The 17964-nt window shown below is 47.4% G+C and overlaps 1 pseudogene; it reads right to left on the bottom strand.

Annotated features, from left to right (window-relative positions):
* The window catches only part of LOC124018278, a 59654-nt pseudogene that overhangs the window by 14530 nt on the left and 27160 nt on the right, over window positions 1-17964 (bottom strand).

Raw genomic sequence — 17964 nt, 5'->3', positions numbered from 1 at the left:
TGACATCATCTCTCTCGTTCAGTCTACCCCCATCCACTGAATGACATCATCTCTCTCGTTCAGTCTACCCCCATCCACTGAATGACATCATCTCTCTCGTTCAGTCTACCCCCATCCACTGAATGACATCATCTCTCTCGTTCAGTCTACCCCCATCCACTGAATGACATCATCTCTCTCGTTCAGTCTACCCCCATCCACTGAATGACATCATCTCTCTCATTCAGTCTACCCCCATCCACTGAATGACATCATCTCTCTCATTCAGTCTACCCCCATCCACTGAATGACATCATCTCTCTCATTCAGTCTACCCCCATCCACTGAATGACATCATCTCTCTCATTCAGTCTACCCCCATCCACTGAATGACATCATCTCTCTCGTTCAGTCTACCCCCATCCACTGAATGACATCATCTCTCTCATTCAGTCTACCCCCATCCACTGAATGACATCATCTCTCTCGTTCAGTCTACCCCCATCCACTGAATGACATCATCTCTCTCGTTCAGTCTACCCCCCATCCACTGAATGACATCATCTCTCTCGTTCAGTCTACCCCCATCCACTGAATGACATCATCTCTCTCGTTCAGTCTACCCCCATCCACTGAATGACATCATCTCTCTCGTTCAGTCTACCCCCATCCACTGAATGACATCATCTCTCTCGTTCAGTCTACCCCCCATCCACTGAATGACATCATCTCTCTCGTTCAGTCTACCTCCCATCCACTGAATGACATCATCTCTCTCGTTCAGTCTACCCCCATCCCCTGAATGACATCATCTCTCTCGTTCAGTCTACCCCCATCCACTGAATGACATCATCTCTCTCATTCAGTCTACCCCCATCCACTGAATGACATCATCTCTCTCGTTCAGTCTACCCCCATCCACTGAATGACATCATCTCTCTCGTTCAGTCTACCCCCATCCACTGAATGACATCATCTCTCTCGTTCAGTCTACCCCCATCCACTGAATGACATCATCTCTCTCGTTCAGTCTACCCCCCATCCACTGAATGACATCATCTCTCTTGTTCAGTCTACCCCCATCCACTGAATGACATCATCTCTCTCGTTCAGTCTACCCCCATCCACTGAATGACATCATCTCTCTCGTCTACCCCCCATCCAGTCTACTACCCCCCATCCACTGAATGACATCATCTCTCTCGTTCCTACCTCCATCCCCCCATCCACTGAATGACATCATCTCTCTCAGTTCAGTCTACCCCCCATCCACTGAATGACATCATCTCTCTCGTTCAGTCTACCCCCATCCACTGAATGACATCATCTCTCTCGTTCAGTCTACCCCCCATCCACTGAATGACATCATCTCTCTCGTTCAGTCTACCCCCATCCACTGAATGACATCATCTCTCTCGTTCAGTCTTCAGTCTCGTTCCCCCATCCACTGAATGACATCATCTATCTCGTTCAGTCTACCCCCATCCACTGAATGACATCATCTCTCTCGTTCAGTCTACCCCCATCCACTGAATGACATCATCTCTCTCGTTCAGTCTACCCCCATCCACTGAATGACATCATCTCTCTCGTTCAGTCTACCCCCATCCACTGAATGACATCATCTCTCTCGTTCAGTCTACCCCCATCCACTGAATGACATCATCTCTCTCGTTCAGTCTACCCCCATCCACTGAATGACATCATCTCTCTCGTTCAGTCTACCCCCATCCCCTGAATGACATCATCTCTCTCGTTCAGTCTACCCCCATCCACTGAATGACATCATCTCTCTCATTCAGTCTACCCCCATCCACTGAATGACATCATCTCTCTCATTCAGTCTACCCCCATCCACTGAATGACATCATCTCTCTCATTCAGTCTATCTCTCTCGTTCCCCCATCCACTGAATGACATCATCTCTCTCATTCAGTCTACCCCCATCCACTGAATGACATCATCATCTCTCGTTCAGTCTACCCCCATCCACTGAATGACATCATCTCTCTCGTTCAGTCTACCCCCATCCACTGAATGACATCATCTCTCTCGTTCAGTCTACCCCCATCCACTGAATGACATCATCTCTCTCGTTCAGTCTACCCCCATCCACTGAATGACATCATCTCTCTCGTTCAGTCTACCCCCATCCACTGAATGACATCATCTCTCTCGTTCAGTCTACCCCCATCCACTGAATGACATCATCTCTCTCGTTCAGTCTACCCCCATCCACTGAATGACATCATCTCTCTTGTTCAGTCTACCCCCATCCCCTGAATGACATCATCTCTCTCGTTCAGTCTACCCCCATCCACTGAATGACATCATCTCTCTCGTTCAGTCTACCCCCCATCCACTGAATGACATCATCTCTCTCGTTCAGTCTACCTCCCATCCACTGAATGACATCATCTCTCTCGTTCAGTCTACCCCCATCCACTGAATGACATCATCTCTCTCGTTCAGTCTACCTCCCATCCACTGAATGACATCATCTCTCTCATTCAGTCTACCCCCATCCACTGAATGACATCATCTCTCTCGTTCAGTCTACCTCCCATCCACTGAATGACATCATCTCTCTCGTTCAGTCTACATCCCCATCCACTGAATGACATCATCTCTCTCATTCAGTCTACCCCCATCCACTGAATGACATCATCTCTCTCGTTCAGTCTACCCCCATCCACTGAATGACATCATCTCTCTCGTTCAGTCTACCCCCCATCCACTGAATGACATCATCTCTCTCGTTCAGTCTACCTCCCATCCACTGAATGACATCATCTCTCTCGTTCAGTCTACCCCCCATCCACTGAATGACATCATCTCTCTCGTTCAGTCTACCTCCCATCCACTGAATGACATCATCTCTCTCATTCAGTCTACCCCCCATCCACTGAATGACATCATCTCTCTCGTTCAGTCTACCTCCCATCCACTGAATGACATCATCTCTCTCGTTCAGTCTACCCCCCATCCACTGAATGACATCTCTCTCGTTCAGTCTACCTCCCATCCACTGAATGACATCATCTCTCTCGTTCAGTCTACCCCCATCCACTGAATGACATCATCTCTCTCGTTCAGTCTACCCCCATCCACTGAATGACATCATCTCTCTCGTTCAGTCTACCCCCATCCACTGAATGACATCATCTCTCTCGTTCAGTCTACCCCCATCCACTGAATGACATCATCTCTCTCGTTCAGTCTACCCCCATCCACTGAATGACATCATCTCTCTCGTTCAGTCTACCCCCATCCACTGAATGACATCATCTCTCTCGTTCAGTCTACCCCCATCCACTGAATGACATCATCTCTCTCGTTCAGTCTACCCCCCATCCACTGAATGACATCATCTCTCTCGTTCAGTCTACCCCCATCCACTGAATGACATCATCTCTCTCGTTCAGTCTACCCCCATCCACTGAATGACATCATCTCTCTCGTTCAGTCTACCCCCATCCACTGAATTACATCATCTCTCTCGTTCAGTCTACCCCCATCCACTGAATGACATCATCTCTCTCGTTCAGTCTACCCCCATCCACTGAATGACATCATCTCTCTCATTCAGTCTACCCCCATCCACTGAATGACATCATCTCTCTCGTTCAGTCTACCTCCCATCCACTGAATGACATCATCTCTCTCATTCAGTCTACCCCCATCCACTGAATGACATCATCTCTCTCGTTCAGTCTACCCCCATCCACTGAATGACATCATCTCTCTCGTTCAGTCTACCCCCCATCCACTGAATGACATCATCTCTCTCGTTCAGTCTACCCCCATCCACTGAATGACATCATCTCTCTCGTTCAGTCTACCCCCATCCACTGAATGACATCATCTCTCTCGTTCAGTCTACCCCCATCCACTGAATGACATCATCTCTCTCATTCAGTCTACCCCCATCCACTGAATAATATAATAATAATAATAATATATGCCATTTAGCAGACGCTTTTATCCAAAGCGACTTACAGTCATGTGTGCATACATTCTACGTATGGGTGGTCCCGGGGATCGAACCCACTACCCTGGCGTTACAAGCGCCATGCTCTACCAACTGAGCTACACAGGACCACAGAATGACATCATCTCTCTCGTTCAGTCTACCCCCCATCCACTGAATGACATCATCTCTCTCATTCAGTCTACCCCCCATCCACTGAATGACATCATCTCTCTCGTTCAGTCTACCCCCCATCCACTGAATGACATCATCTCTCTCGTTCAGTCTACCCCCATCCACTGAATGACATCATCTCTCTCGTTCAGTCTACCCCCATCCACTGAATGACATCATCTCTCTCGTTCAGTCTACCCCCATCCACTGAATGACATCATCTCTCTCGTTCAGTCTACCCCCATCCACTGAATGACATCATCTCTCTCGTTCAGTCTACCCCCATCCACTGAATGACATCATCTCTCTCGTTCAGTCTACCCCCATCCACTGAATGACATCATCTCTCTCGTTCAGTCTACCCCCATCCACTGAATGACATCATCTCTCTCGTTCAGTCTACCCCCCATCCACTGAATGACATCATCTCTCTCGTTCAGTCTACCCCCATCCACTGAATGACATCATCTCTCTCGTTCAGTCTACCCCCCATCCACTGAATGACATCATCTCTCTCGTTCAGTCTACCCCCATCCACTGAATGACATCATCTCTCTCGTTCAGTCTACCCCCATCCACTGAATGACATCATCTCTCTCATTCAGTCTACCCCCATCCACTGAATGACATCATCTCTCTCGTTCAGTCTACCTCCCATCCACTGAATGACATCATCTCTCTCATTCAGTCTACCCCCCCATCCACTGAATGACATCATCTCTCTCGTTCAGTCTACCCCCATCCACTGAATGACATCATCTCTCTCATTCAGTCTACCCCCATCCACTGAATGACATCATCTCTCTCGTTCAGTCTACCCCCATCCACTGAATGACATCATCTCTCTCGTTCAGTCTACCCCCATCCACTGAATGACATCATCTCTCTCGTTCAGTCTACCCCCATCCACTGAATGACATCATCTCTCTCGTTCAGTCTACCTCCCATCCACTGAATGACATCATCTCTCTCGTTCAGTCTACCCCCATCCACTGAATGACATCATCTCTCTCGTTCAGTCTACCCCCCATCCACTGAATGACATCATCTCTCTCGTTCAGTCTACCCCCATCCACTGAATGACATCATCTCTCTCATTCAGTCTACCCCCATCCACTGAATGACATCATCTCTCTCGTTCAGTCTACCCCCATCCACTGAATGACATCATCTCTCTCATTCAGTCTACCCCCATCCACTGAATGACATCATCTCTCTCGTTCAGTCTACCCCCATCCACTGAATGACATCATCTCTCTCGTTCAGTCTACCCCCATCCACTGAATGACATCATCTCTCTCGTTCAGTCTACCCCCATCCACTGAATGACATCATCTCTCTCGTTCAGTCTACCTCCCATCCACTGAATGACATCATCTCTCTCGTTCAGTCTACCCCCATCCACTGAATGACATCATCTCTCTCGTTCAGTCTACCCCCATCCACTGAATGACATCATCTCTCTCGTTCAGTCTACCCCCATCCACTGAATGACATCATCTCTCTCGTTCAGTCTACCCCCATCCACTGAATGACATCATCTCTCTCGTTCAGTCTACCTCCCATCCACTGAATGACATCATCTCTCTCGTTCAGTCTACCCCCATCCACTGAATGACATCATCTCTCTCGTTCAGTCTACCCCCCATCCACTGAATGACATCATCTCTCTCGTTCAGTCTACCCCCATCCACTGAATGACATCATCTCTCTCGTTCAGTCTACCCCCCATCCACTGAATGACATCATCTCTCTCATTCAGTCTACCCCCCCATCCACTGAATGACATCATCTCTCTCGTTCAGTCTACCCCCATCCACTGAATGACATCATCTCTCTCATTCAGTCTACCCCCATCCACTGAATGACATCATCTCTCTCGTTCAGTCTACCCCCATCCACTGAATGACATCATCTCTCTCGTTCAGTCTACCTCCCATCCACTGAATGACATCATCTCTCTCGTTCAGTCTACCCCCATCCACTGAATGACATCATCTCTCTCATTCAGTCTACCCCCATCCACTGAATGACATCATCTCTCTCGTTCAGTCTACCCCCATCCACTGAATGACATCATCTCTCTCGTTCAGTCTACCCCCATCCACTGAATGACATCATCTCTCTCGTTCAGTCTACCCCCATCCACTGAATGACATCATCTCTCTCGTTCAGTCTACCCCCATCCACTGAATGACATCATCTCTCTCGTTCAGTCTACCCCCATCCACTGAATGACATCATCTCTCTCGTTCAGTCTACCCCCATCCACTGAATGACATCATCTCTCTCGTTCCCAGACAGAAGCCGCACCCTTTTTATTCATTACACTATTTCTCTCTCTCTCATTAACGATTCCATTCTCACATTTCTCATATCCCCCCTCCTCCCCCTGTCTCTCTCTACCCTCACACTGTCCTTAATTATTGCATTCCCCCTCCTCCCCCCCATCTCTCTCTCTCTCCACCACCATCTCCCTCTCTCCACCCATTTTGGGGCGGCAGGTAGCCTAGTGGTTCGAGCGTTGGGCCAGCAATTGAAAAATCGCAAAATCAAAACCCAGAGCTGACAAGGTAAAAATCTGTCGTTCTGCCCCTGAACAAGACAGTTGACCCACTGTTCCTAGGCCTTCATTGAAAATAAGAATTTGTTCTTAACTGACTTGCCTCGTTAAATAAAGATAAAATAAAAACATCCCCTTCTCTTGCTCACTCACCTCTCTCTCTCTCTGTTCTTAATGATTCCATTCCCCCTCCTCTCATATCCCCCTCCCTGTCTATCTCTCACTCTTCTACCCTCACCCTATTTTTAATGATTAAATTCCCCCTTCTCTCTCCTCCCTCACTCCCCCCACCCTCCTCCCCTCAGACAGGCTGGAGTCAGGTGGGTAATCATCAGAAGCCCTGGGAGCACAGCAGCTTAGTATGGTAATGCCTCAGACTCCTGAGAAACACTACATTCATGGAGCTGATTGAAGCTACATTGAAGCTACATGCCCATGAAGATATTGTTGTCAGTTTAACATTCAGACCCCCTGGAAGCTCAAGTAGGAAGACAGTTGCAGACACAAGCTCAAAGCCCTTTGATGTCAACAAAGCTATGCTCTGCCCCAGAGCAATGTCCCAGAGCAATGTCCCAGAGCAAAGCGGAGAAATACTGGGTATGCATGATGTTTCTAAAGATGACAAACTACAGGACAGGGATTCTCAGATCATTAACCTAGCTTAGTACCAGTCTTGATGTGTCACAAAAGCCCTGGTACCTGGTGCCAGTACCCAGCATAGTGCCAGTCTGGAGGGTACCTGGTGTCAGGACCCAGCATAGTGCCAGTCTGGAGGGTACCTGGTGCCAGCATAGTGCCAGTCTGGAGGATACCTGGGGCCAGCATAGTGCCAGTCTGGAGGGTACCTGGTGCCAGCAGCCAGCATAGTGCCAGTCTGGAGGGTACCTGGTGCCAGGACCCAGCATAGTGCCATTCTGGAGGATACCTGGTGCCAGGACCCAGCATAGTGCCAGTCTGGAGGGTACCTGGTGCCAGCAGCCAACATAGTGCCAGTCTGGAGGGTACCTGGGGCCAGCATAGTGCCAGTCTGGAGGGTACCTGGTGCCAGCAGCCAGCATAGTGCCAGTCTGGAGGGTACCTGGTGCCAGCAGCCAGCATAGTGCCAGTCTGGAGGGTACCTGGTGCCAGCAGCCAGCATAGTGCCAGTCTGGAGGGTACCTGGGGCCAGCATAGTGCCAGTCTGGAGGGTACCTGGTGCCAGCATAGTGCCAGTCTGGAGGATACCTGGGGCCAGCATAGTGCCAGTCTGGAGGGTACCTGGTGCCAGGACCCAGCATAGTGCCAGTCTGGAGGGTACCTGGTGCCAGGACCCAGCATAGTGCCAGTCTGGAGGATACCTGGTGCCAGGACCCAGCATAATGCCAGTCTGGAGGGTACCTGGTGCCAGCAGCCAGCATAGTGCCAGTCTGGAGGGTACCTGGTGCCAGCAGCCAGCATAGTGCCAGTCTGGAGGGTACCTGGGGCCAGCATAGTGCCAGTCTGGAGGGTACCTGGTGCCAGCAGCCAGCATAGTGCCAGTCTGGAGGGTACCTGGGACCAGCATAGTGCCAGTCTGGAGGGTACCTGGTGCCAGGACCCAGCATAGTGCCAGTCTGGAGGATACCTGGGGCCAGCATAGTGCCGGTCTGGAGGGTACCTGGTGCCAGGACCCAGCATAGTGCCGGTCTGGAGGGTACCTAGTCCCAGGACCCAGCATAGTGCCAGTCTGGAGGGTACCTGGTGTCAGTCTGGAGGGTACCTGGTGCCAGGACCCAGCATAGTGCCAGTCTGGAGGGTACCTGGTGTCAGTCTGGAGGGTACCTAGTGCCAGTCTGGAGGATACCTGGTGCCAGCATAGTGCCAGTCTGGAGGGTACCTGGTGCCAGCATAGTGCCAGTCTGGAGGGTACCTGGTGCCAGCATAGTGCCAGTCTAGAGGATACCTGGTGTCAGGACCCAGTATAGTGCCAGTCTGGAGGGTACCTGGTGCCAGCATAGTGCCAGTCTGGAGGATACCTGGTCCCAGCATAGTGCCAGTCTGGAGGGTACCTGGTGCCAGCATAGTGCCATTCTGGAGGATACCTGGGGTCAGGACCCAGCATAGTGCCAGTCTGGAGGATACCTGGTGTCAGGACCCAGCATAGTGCCAGTCTGGAGGATACCTGGTGCCAGCATAGTGCCAGTCTGGAGGATACCTGGTGCCAGGACCCAGCTTAGTGCCAGTCTGGAGGATACCTGGTGCCAGCATAGTGCCAGTCTGGAGGGTACCTGGTGCCAGGACCCAGCATAGTGCCAGTCTGGAGGATACCTGGTGCCAGCATAGTGCCAGTCTGGAGGATACCTGGTGCCAGCATAGTGCCAGTCTGGAGGATACCTGGGGCCAGCATAGTGCCAGTCTGGAGGGTACCTGGTGTCAGGACCCAGCATAGTGTCAGTCTGGAGGATACCTGGGGCCAGGACCCAGCATAGTGCCAGTCTGGAGGATACCTGGTGTCAGGACCCAGCATAGTGCCAGTCTGGAGGGTACCTGGTGCCAGGACCCAGCATAGTGCCAGTCTGGAGGGTACCTGGTGCCAGCATAGTGCCAGTCTGGAGGATACCTGGGGCCAGGACCCAGCATAGTGCCAGTCTGGAGGGTACCTGGTGCCAGGACCCAGCATAGTGCCAGTCTGGAGGATACCTGGGGCCAGGACCCAGCATAGTGCCAGTCTGGAGGATACCTGGTGCCAGGACCCAGCATAGTGCCAGTCTGGAGGATACCTGGTGCCAGGACCCAGCATAGTGCCAGTCTGGAGGGTACCTGGGGCCAGGACCCAGCATAGTGCCATTCTGGAGGATACCTGGACCCAGCATAGTGCCATTCTGGAGGATACCTGGACCCAGCATAGTGCCATTCTAGAGGATACCTGGACCCAGCATAGTGCCATTCTGGAGGATACCTGGACCCAGCATAGTGCCATTCTGGAGGATACCTGGACCCAGCATAGTGCCATTCTGGAGGGCAGGTATGGGGAGACTCGATATGATCGAGGGAAAGATGAATGGAGCAAAGTATAGAGCGATCCTTGATGAAAACCTGCTCCAGAGTACCCAGGACCTCAGACTTGGGTGAAGGTTCAACTTCAAACAGGACAACGACCCTAAGCACACAGTCAAGACAATGCAGGAGTGGCTTCGGGACAAGACAATGCAGGAGTGGCTTCGGGACAAGACAATGCAGGAGTGGCTTCGGGACAAGACAATGCAGGAGTGGCTTCGGGACAAGACAATGCAGGAGTGGCTTCGGGACAAGACAATGCAGGAGTGGCTTCGGGACAAGTCTCTGAATGTCCATTAGTGGGCCAGCCAGAGCCCGGACTTGGAGAGACCTCAAAATAGCTCTGTGGCAACGCTCCCCATCCAACCCGACAGAGCTTGATCTGCAGAGAAGAATGAGAGAAACTCCCCAAATACAGGTGTGCCAAGCTTGTAGCGTCATACCCAAGAAGACTCGATGCTGTAATCGCTGCCAAAGGTGCTTCAACAAAGTACTGAGTAAAGGGTCTGAATTACTTATGTAAATGTGATATTTCTCTTTTTTATATTTATAAATTAGCAAACATTTCTAAAAACCTGTTTTTTGCTTTGTCATTATGGAGTATTGGTGTGTAGATTGATGAAAAACAATTATTGAATCAATTGTAGAATAAGATTAACGTAACAAAACGAGGAAAAAGTCAAGGGGTCTAAGTACTTTGGGAAGACACCGGAGTTACCGAACCCTTTCACAGGATGTGTCTTGAGAATCCTAGGGTCTCCACCGAGCTACGTAAATCAGCTTTGAGTTTTAATGAACCATATTGTGGAACAAAATTCTAAATACATTTCATCTTGATGTTCTGGTGCTGTTTGGGCAGTTTAAAGTATTGATCCCCTGTATGGTCAAATCAAATATCATAACATATCATATCATATCCCCAACCAGCTCTGTAGGTAATATGATATCATATCCCCAATCAGCTCTGTAGGGTCATATCATATCATATCCCCAACCAGTACTGTAGGGTCATATCATATCATATCCCCAACCAGCCCTGTAGGGTCATATCATATCATATCCCCAACCAGTACTGTAGGGTCATATCATATCATATCCCCAACCAGCTCTGTAGGTAATATGATATCATATCCCCAATCAGCTCTGTAGGGTCATATCATATCCCCAACCAGTACTGTAGGGTCATATCATATCATATCCCCAACCAGCTCTGTAGGTAATATGATATCATATCCCCAACCAGTACTGTAGGGTCATATCATATCCCCAACCAGCTCTGTAGGGTCATATCATATCCCCAACCAGTACTGTAGGGTCATATCATATCCCCAACCAGCTCTGTAGGGTCATATCATATCATATCCCCAACCAGTACTGTAGGGTCATATCATATCATATCCCCAACCAGCTCTGTAGGTAATATGATATCATATCCCCAACCAGCTCTGTAGGGTCATATCATATCATATCCCCAACCAGTACTGTAGGGTCATATCATATCATATCCCCAATCAGCTCTGTAGGGTCATATCATATCATATCCCCACCCAGTACTGTAGGGTCATATCATATCATATCCCCAATCAGCTCTGTAGGGTCATATCATATCATATCCCCAACCAGTACTGTAGGGTCATATCATATCATATCCCCAACCAGCTCTGTAGGGTCATATCATATCATATCCCCAACCAGTACTGTAGGGTCATATCATATCATATCTCCAACCAGCTCTGTAGGGTCATATCATATCATATCCCCAACCAGTACTGTAGGGTCATATCATATCATATCCCCAATCAGCTCTGTAGGGTCATATCATATCATATCCCCAACCAGTACTGTAGGGTCATATCATATCATATCCCCAACCAGCTCTGTAGGGTCATATCATATCATATCCCTAACCAGTACTGTAGGGTCATATCATATCATATCTCCAACCAGCTCTGTAGGGTCATATCATATCATATCCCCAACCAGCTCTGTAGGGTCATATCATATCATATCCCCAACCAGTACTGTAGGGTCATATCATATCATATCCCCAACCAGTACTGTAGGGTCATATCATATCATATCCCCAACCAGTACTGTAGGGTCATATCATATCATATCCCCAACCAGCTCTGTAGGGTCATATCATATCATATCCCCAACCAGCTCTGTAGGGTCATATCATATCATATCCCCAACCAGTACTGTAGGGTCATATCATATCATATCCCCAACCAGCTCTGTAGGGTCATATCATATCATATCCCCAACCAGTACTGTAGGGTCATATCATATCCCCAATCAGCTCTGTAGGGTCATATCATATCATATCCCCAACCAGCTCTGTAGGGTCATATCATATCATATCCCCAACCAGTACTGTAGGGTCATATCATATCCCCAATCAGCTCTGTAGGGTCATATCATATCATATCCCCAACCAGCTCTGTAGGGTCATATCATATCATATCCCTAACCAGCTCTGTAGGGTCATATCATATCATATCCCCAACCAGTACTGTAGGGTCATATCATATCATATCCCCAACCAGTACTGTAGGGTCATATCATATCCCCAATCAGCTCTGTAGGGTCATATCATATCCCCAATCAGCTCTGTAGGGTCATATCATATCATATCCCCACCCAGTACTGTAGGGTCATATCATATCATATCCCCAATCAGCTCTGTAGGGTCATATCATATCATATCCCCAACCAGTACTGTAGGGTCATATCATATCATATCCCCAACCAGTACTGTAGGGTCATATCATATCATATCCCCAACCAGTACTGTAGGGTCATATCATATCATATCCCCAACCAGCTCTGTAGGGTCATATCATATCCCCAATCAGCTCTGTAGGGTCATATCATATCATATCCCCAACCAGTACTGTAGGGTCATATCATATCATATCCCCAATCAGCTCTGTAGGGTCATATCATATCATATCCCCAATCAGCTCTGTAGGGTCATATCATATCATATCCCCAACCAGTACTGTAGGGTCATATCATATCATATCCCCAACCAGCTCTGTAAATCAAATCAAATCAAATCAAATTTTATTTGTCACATACACATGGTTAGCAGATGTTAATGCGAGTGTAGCGAAATGCTTGTGCTTCTAGTTCCGACACTGCAGTGATAACCAACAAGTAATCTAACTAACAATTCCAAAACTACTGTCTTATACACAGTGTAAGGGGATAAGGAACATGTACATAAGGATATATGAATGAGTGATGGTACAGAGCAGCATACAGTAGATGGTATCGAGTACAGTATATACATATGAGATGAGTATGTAGACAAAGTAAACAAAGTGGCATAGTTAAAGTGGCTAGTGATACATGTGTTACATAAGGATGCAGTCGATGATGTAGAGTACAGTATATACATATGCATATGAGATGAATAATGTAGGGTAAGTAACATTATATAAGGTAGCATTGTTTAAAGTGGCTAGTGATATATTTACATGATTTCCCATCAATTCCCATTATTAAAATGGCTGGAGTTGGGTCAGTGTCAATGACAGTGTGTTGGCAGCAGCCACTCAGTGTTAGTGGTGGCTGTTTAACAGTCTGATGGCCTTGAGATAGAAGCTGTTTTTCAGTCTCTCGGTCCCAGCTTTGATGCACCTGTACTGACCTCGCCTTCTGGATGATAGCGGGGTGAACAGGCAGTGGTTCGGGTGGTTGATGTCCTTGATGATCTTTATGGCCTTCCTGTAACAACGGGTGGTGTAGGTGTCCTGGAGGGCAGGTAGTTTGCCCCCGGTGATGCGTTGTGCAGTCCTCACTACCCTCTGGAGAGCCTTACGGTTGAGGGCGGAGCAGTTGCCGTACCAGGCGGTGATACAGCCCGCCAGGATGCTCTCGATTGTGCATCTGTAGAAGTTTGTGAGTGCTTTTGGTGACAAGCCGAATTTCTTCAGCCTCCTGAGGTTGAATAGGCGCTGCTGCGCCTTCTTCACGACGCTGTCAGTGTGAGTGGACCAATTCAGTTTGTCTGTGATGTGTATGCCGAGTATGGCGATATCATATAGGGTCATATCATATCCCCAACCAGTACTGTAGGGTCATATCATATCATATCCCCAACCAGCTCTGTAGGGTCATATCATATCATATCCCCAATCAGCTCTGTAGGGTCATATCATATCATATCCCCAACCAGTACTGTAGGGTCATATCATATCATATCCCCAACCAGTACTGTAGGGTCATATCATATCATAACCCCAACCAGTACTGTAGGGTCATATCATATCATATCCCCAACCAGTACTGTAGGGTCATATCATATCCCCAACCAGCTCTGTAGGGTCATATCATATCATATCCCCAACCAGTACTGTAGGGTCATATCATATCATATCCCCAACCAGCTCTGTAGGGTCATATCATATCATATCCCCAATCAGCTCTGTAGGGTCATATCATATCATATCCCCAATCAGCTCTGTAGGGTCATATCATATCATATCCCCAATCAGCTCTGTAGGGTCATATCATATCATATCCCCAACCAGTACTGTAGGGTCATATCATATCATATCCCCAACCAGCTCTGTAGGGTCATATCATATCATATCCCCAACCAGTACTGTAGGGTCATATCATATCCCCAATCAGCTCTGTAGGGTCATATCATATCATATCCCCAACCAGTACTGTAGGGTCATATCATATCATATCCCCAACCAGTACTGTAGGGTCATATCATATCATATCCCCAACCAGTACTGTAGGGTCATATCATATCATATCCCCAACCAGTACTGTAGGGTCATATCATATCCCCAATCAGTAGTGTAGGGTCATATCATATCATATTCCCAATCAGCTCTGTAGGGTCATATCATATCATATCCCCAACCAGTACTGTAGGGTCATATCATATCCCCAATCAGCTCTGTAGGGTCATATCATATCATATCCCCAACCAGTACTGTAGGGTCATATCATATCCCCAACCAGCTCTGTAGGGTCATATCATATCATATCCCCAACCAGTACTATAGGGTCATATCATATCATATCCCCAACCAGAACTGTAGGGTCATATCATATCATATCCCCAACCAGCTCTGCAGGGTCATATCATATCATATCCCCAACCAGTACTGTAGGGTCATATCATATCCCCAATCAGCTCTGTAGGGTCATATCATATCATATCCCCAACCAGCTCTGTAGGGTCATATCATATCATATCCCCAATCAGCTCTGTAGGGTCATATCATATCATATCCCCAATCAGCTCTGTAGGGTCATATCATATCATATCCCCAACCAGTACTGTAGGGTCATATCATATCATATCCCCAACCAGTACTGTAGGGTCATATCATATCCCCAATCAGCTCTGTAGGGTCATATCATATCATATCCCCAACCAGTACTGTAGGGTCATATCATATCCCCAATCAGCTCTGTAGGGTCATATCATATCATATCCCCAACCAGCTCTGTAGGGTCATATCATATCATATCCCCAATCAGCTCTGTAGGGTCATATCATATCATATCCCCAACCAGCTCTGTAGGGTCATATCATATCATATCCCCAATCAGCTCTGTAGGGTCATATCATATCATATCCCCAACCAGTACTGTAGGGTCATATCATATCCCCAACCAGTACTGTAGGGTCATATCATATCATATCCCCAACCAGTACTGTAGGGTCATATCATATCATATCCCCAACCAGCTCTGTAGGGTCATATCATATCATATCCCCAATCAGCTCTGTAGGGTCATATCATATCATATCCCCAATCAGCTCTGTAGGGTCATATCATATCATATCCCCAATCAGCTCTGTAGGGTCATATCATATCATATCCCCAATCAGCTCTGTAGGGTCATATCATATCATATCCCCAATCAGCTCTGTAGGGTCATATCATATCATATCCCCAATCAGCTCTGTAGGGTCATATCATATCATATCCCCAACCAGTACTGTAGGGTCATATCATATCATATCCCCAACCAGCTCTGTAGGGTCATATCATATCATATCCCCAACCAGTACTGTAGGGTCATATCATATCCCCAATCAGCTCTGTAGGGTCATATCATATCATATCCCCAACCAGTACTGTAGGGTCATATCATATCATATCCCCAAACAGTAGTGTAGGGTCATATCATATCCCCAATCAGCTCTGTAGGGTCATATCATATCATAACCCCAACCAGTACTGTAGGGTCATATCATATCCCCAATCAGCTCTGTAGGGTCATATCATATCATATCCCCAACCAGCTCTGTAGGGTCATATCATATCATATCCCCAACCAGTACTGTAGGGTCATATCATATCCCCAATCAGCTCTGTAGGGTCATATCATATCATATCCCCAATCAGCTCTGTAGGGTCATATCATATCATATCCCCAACCAGCTCTGTAGGGTCATATCATATCATATCCCCAACCAGCTCTGTAGGGTCATATCATATCATATCCCCAACCAGCTCTGTAGGGTCATATCATATCATATCCCCAATCAGCTCTGTAGGGTCATATCATATCATATCCCCAACCAGCTCTGTAGGGTCATATCATATTCCCAACCAGTACTGTAGGGTCATATCATATCATCAACTAGTACTGTAGGGTCATATCATATCATATCCCCAACCAGCTCTGTAGGGTCATATCATATCATATCCCCAATCAGCTCTGTAGGGTCATATCATATTCCCAACCAGTACTGTAGGGTCATATCATATCATCAACTAGTACTGTAGGGTCATATCATATCATATCCCCACCCAGTACTGTAGGGTCATATCATATCATATCCCCAACCAGTACTGTAGGGTCATATCATATCATATCCCCAACCAGTACTGTAGGGTCATATCATATCCCCAACCAGTACTGTAGGGTCATATCATATCCCCAACCAGTACTGTAGGGTCATATCATATCATCAACTAGTACTGTAGGGTCATATCATATCATATCCCCAACCAGCCCTGTAGGGTCATATCATATCATATCCCCAATCAGCTCTGTAGGGTCATATCATATCATATCCCCAATCAGCTCTGTAGGGTCATATCATATCATATCCCCAACCAGCCCTGTAGGGTCATATCATATCCCCAACCAGCTCTGTAGGGTCATATCATATCATATCCCCAATCAGCTCTGTAGGGTCATATCATATCATATCCCCAATCAGCTCTGTAGGGTCATATCATATCATATCCCCAACCAGCTCTGTAGGGTCATATCATATCATATCCCCAATCAGCTCTGTAGGGTCATATCATATCATATCCCCAACCAGCTCTGTAGGGTCATATCATATCATATCCCCAATCAGCTCTGTAGGGTCATATCATATCCCCAATCAGCTCTGTAGGGTCATATCATATCATATCCCCAACCAGCTCTGTAGGGTCATATCATATCATATCCCCAATCAGCTCTGTAGGGTCATATCATATCATATCCCCAACCAGCTCTGTAGGGTCATATCATATCATATCCCCAATCAGCTCTGTAGGGTCATATCATATCATATCCCCAACCAGCTCTGTAGGGTCATATCATATCATATCCCCAATCAGCTCTGTAGGGTCATATCATATCATATCCCCAACCAGTACTGTAGGGTCATATCATATCATATCCCCAACCAGCTCTGTAGGGTCATATCATATCATATCCCCAATCAGCTCTGTAGGGTCATATCATATCATATCCCCAACCAGCTCTGTAGGGTCATATCATATCATATCCCCAATCAGCTCTGTAGGGTCATATCATATCATATCCCCAACCAGCTCTGTAGGGTCATATCATATCATATCCCCAATCAGCTCTGTAGGGTCATATCATATCATATCCCCAATCAGCTCTGTAGGGTCATATCATATCATCAACTAGTACTGTAGGGTCATATCATATCATATCCCCAACCAGTACTGTAGGGTCATATCATATGTCTCCTGACCCCTCCTGTCTCAGCCTCCAGTATTTATGCTGCAGTAGTTTATGTGTCGGGGAATAGGGTCAGTTTGTTTATCTGGAGTCCTATTCGGTGTCCTGTGTGAATCTAAGTGTGTGTTCTCTAATTCTCTCCTTCTCTCTCTCGGAGGACCTGAGCCCTAGGACCATGCCCCAGGACTACCTGACATGATGACTCCTTGCTGTCCCCAGTCCACCTGACCGTGCTGCTGCTCCAGTTTCAACTGTTCTGCCTTATTATTATTCGACCATGCTGGTC

Source organism: Oncorhynchus gorbuscha, linkage group LG03, assembly GCF_021184085.1.
Source record: "Oncorhynchus gorbuscha isolate QuinsamMale2020 ecotype Even-year linkage group LG03, OgorEven_v1.0, whole genome shotgun sequence".
Classification (NCBI taxonomy): Eukaryota; Metazoa; Chordata; class Actinopteri; order Salmoniformes; family Salmonidae; genus Oncorhynchus; species Oncorhynchus gorbuscha.
The sequence above is the reverse complement of the archived record's forward strand: the minus strand, read 5'-3'. Positions and strand labels throughout refer to the sequence as shown.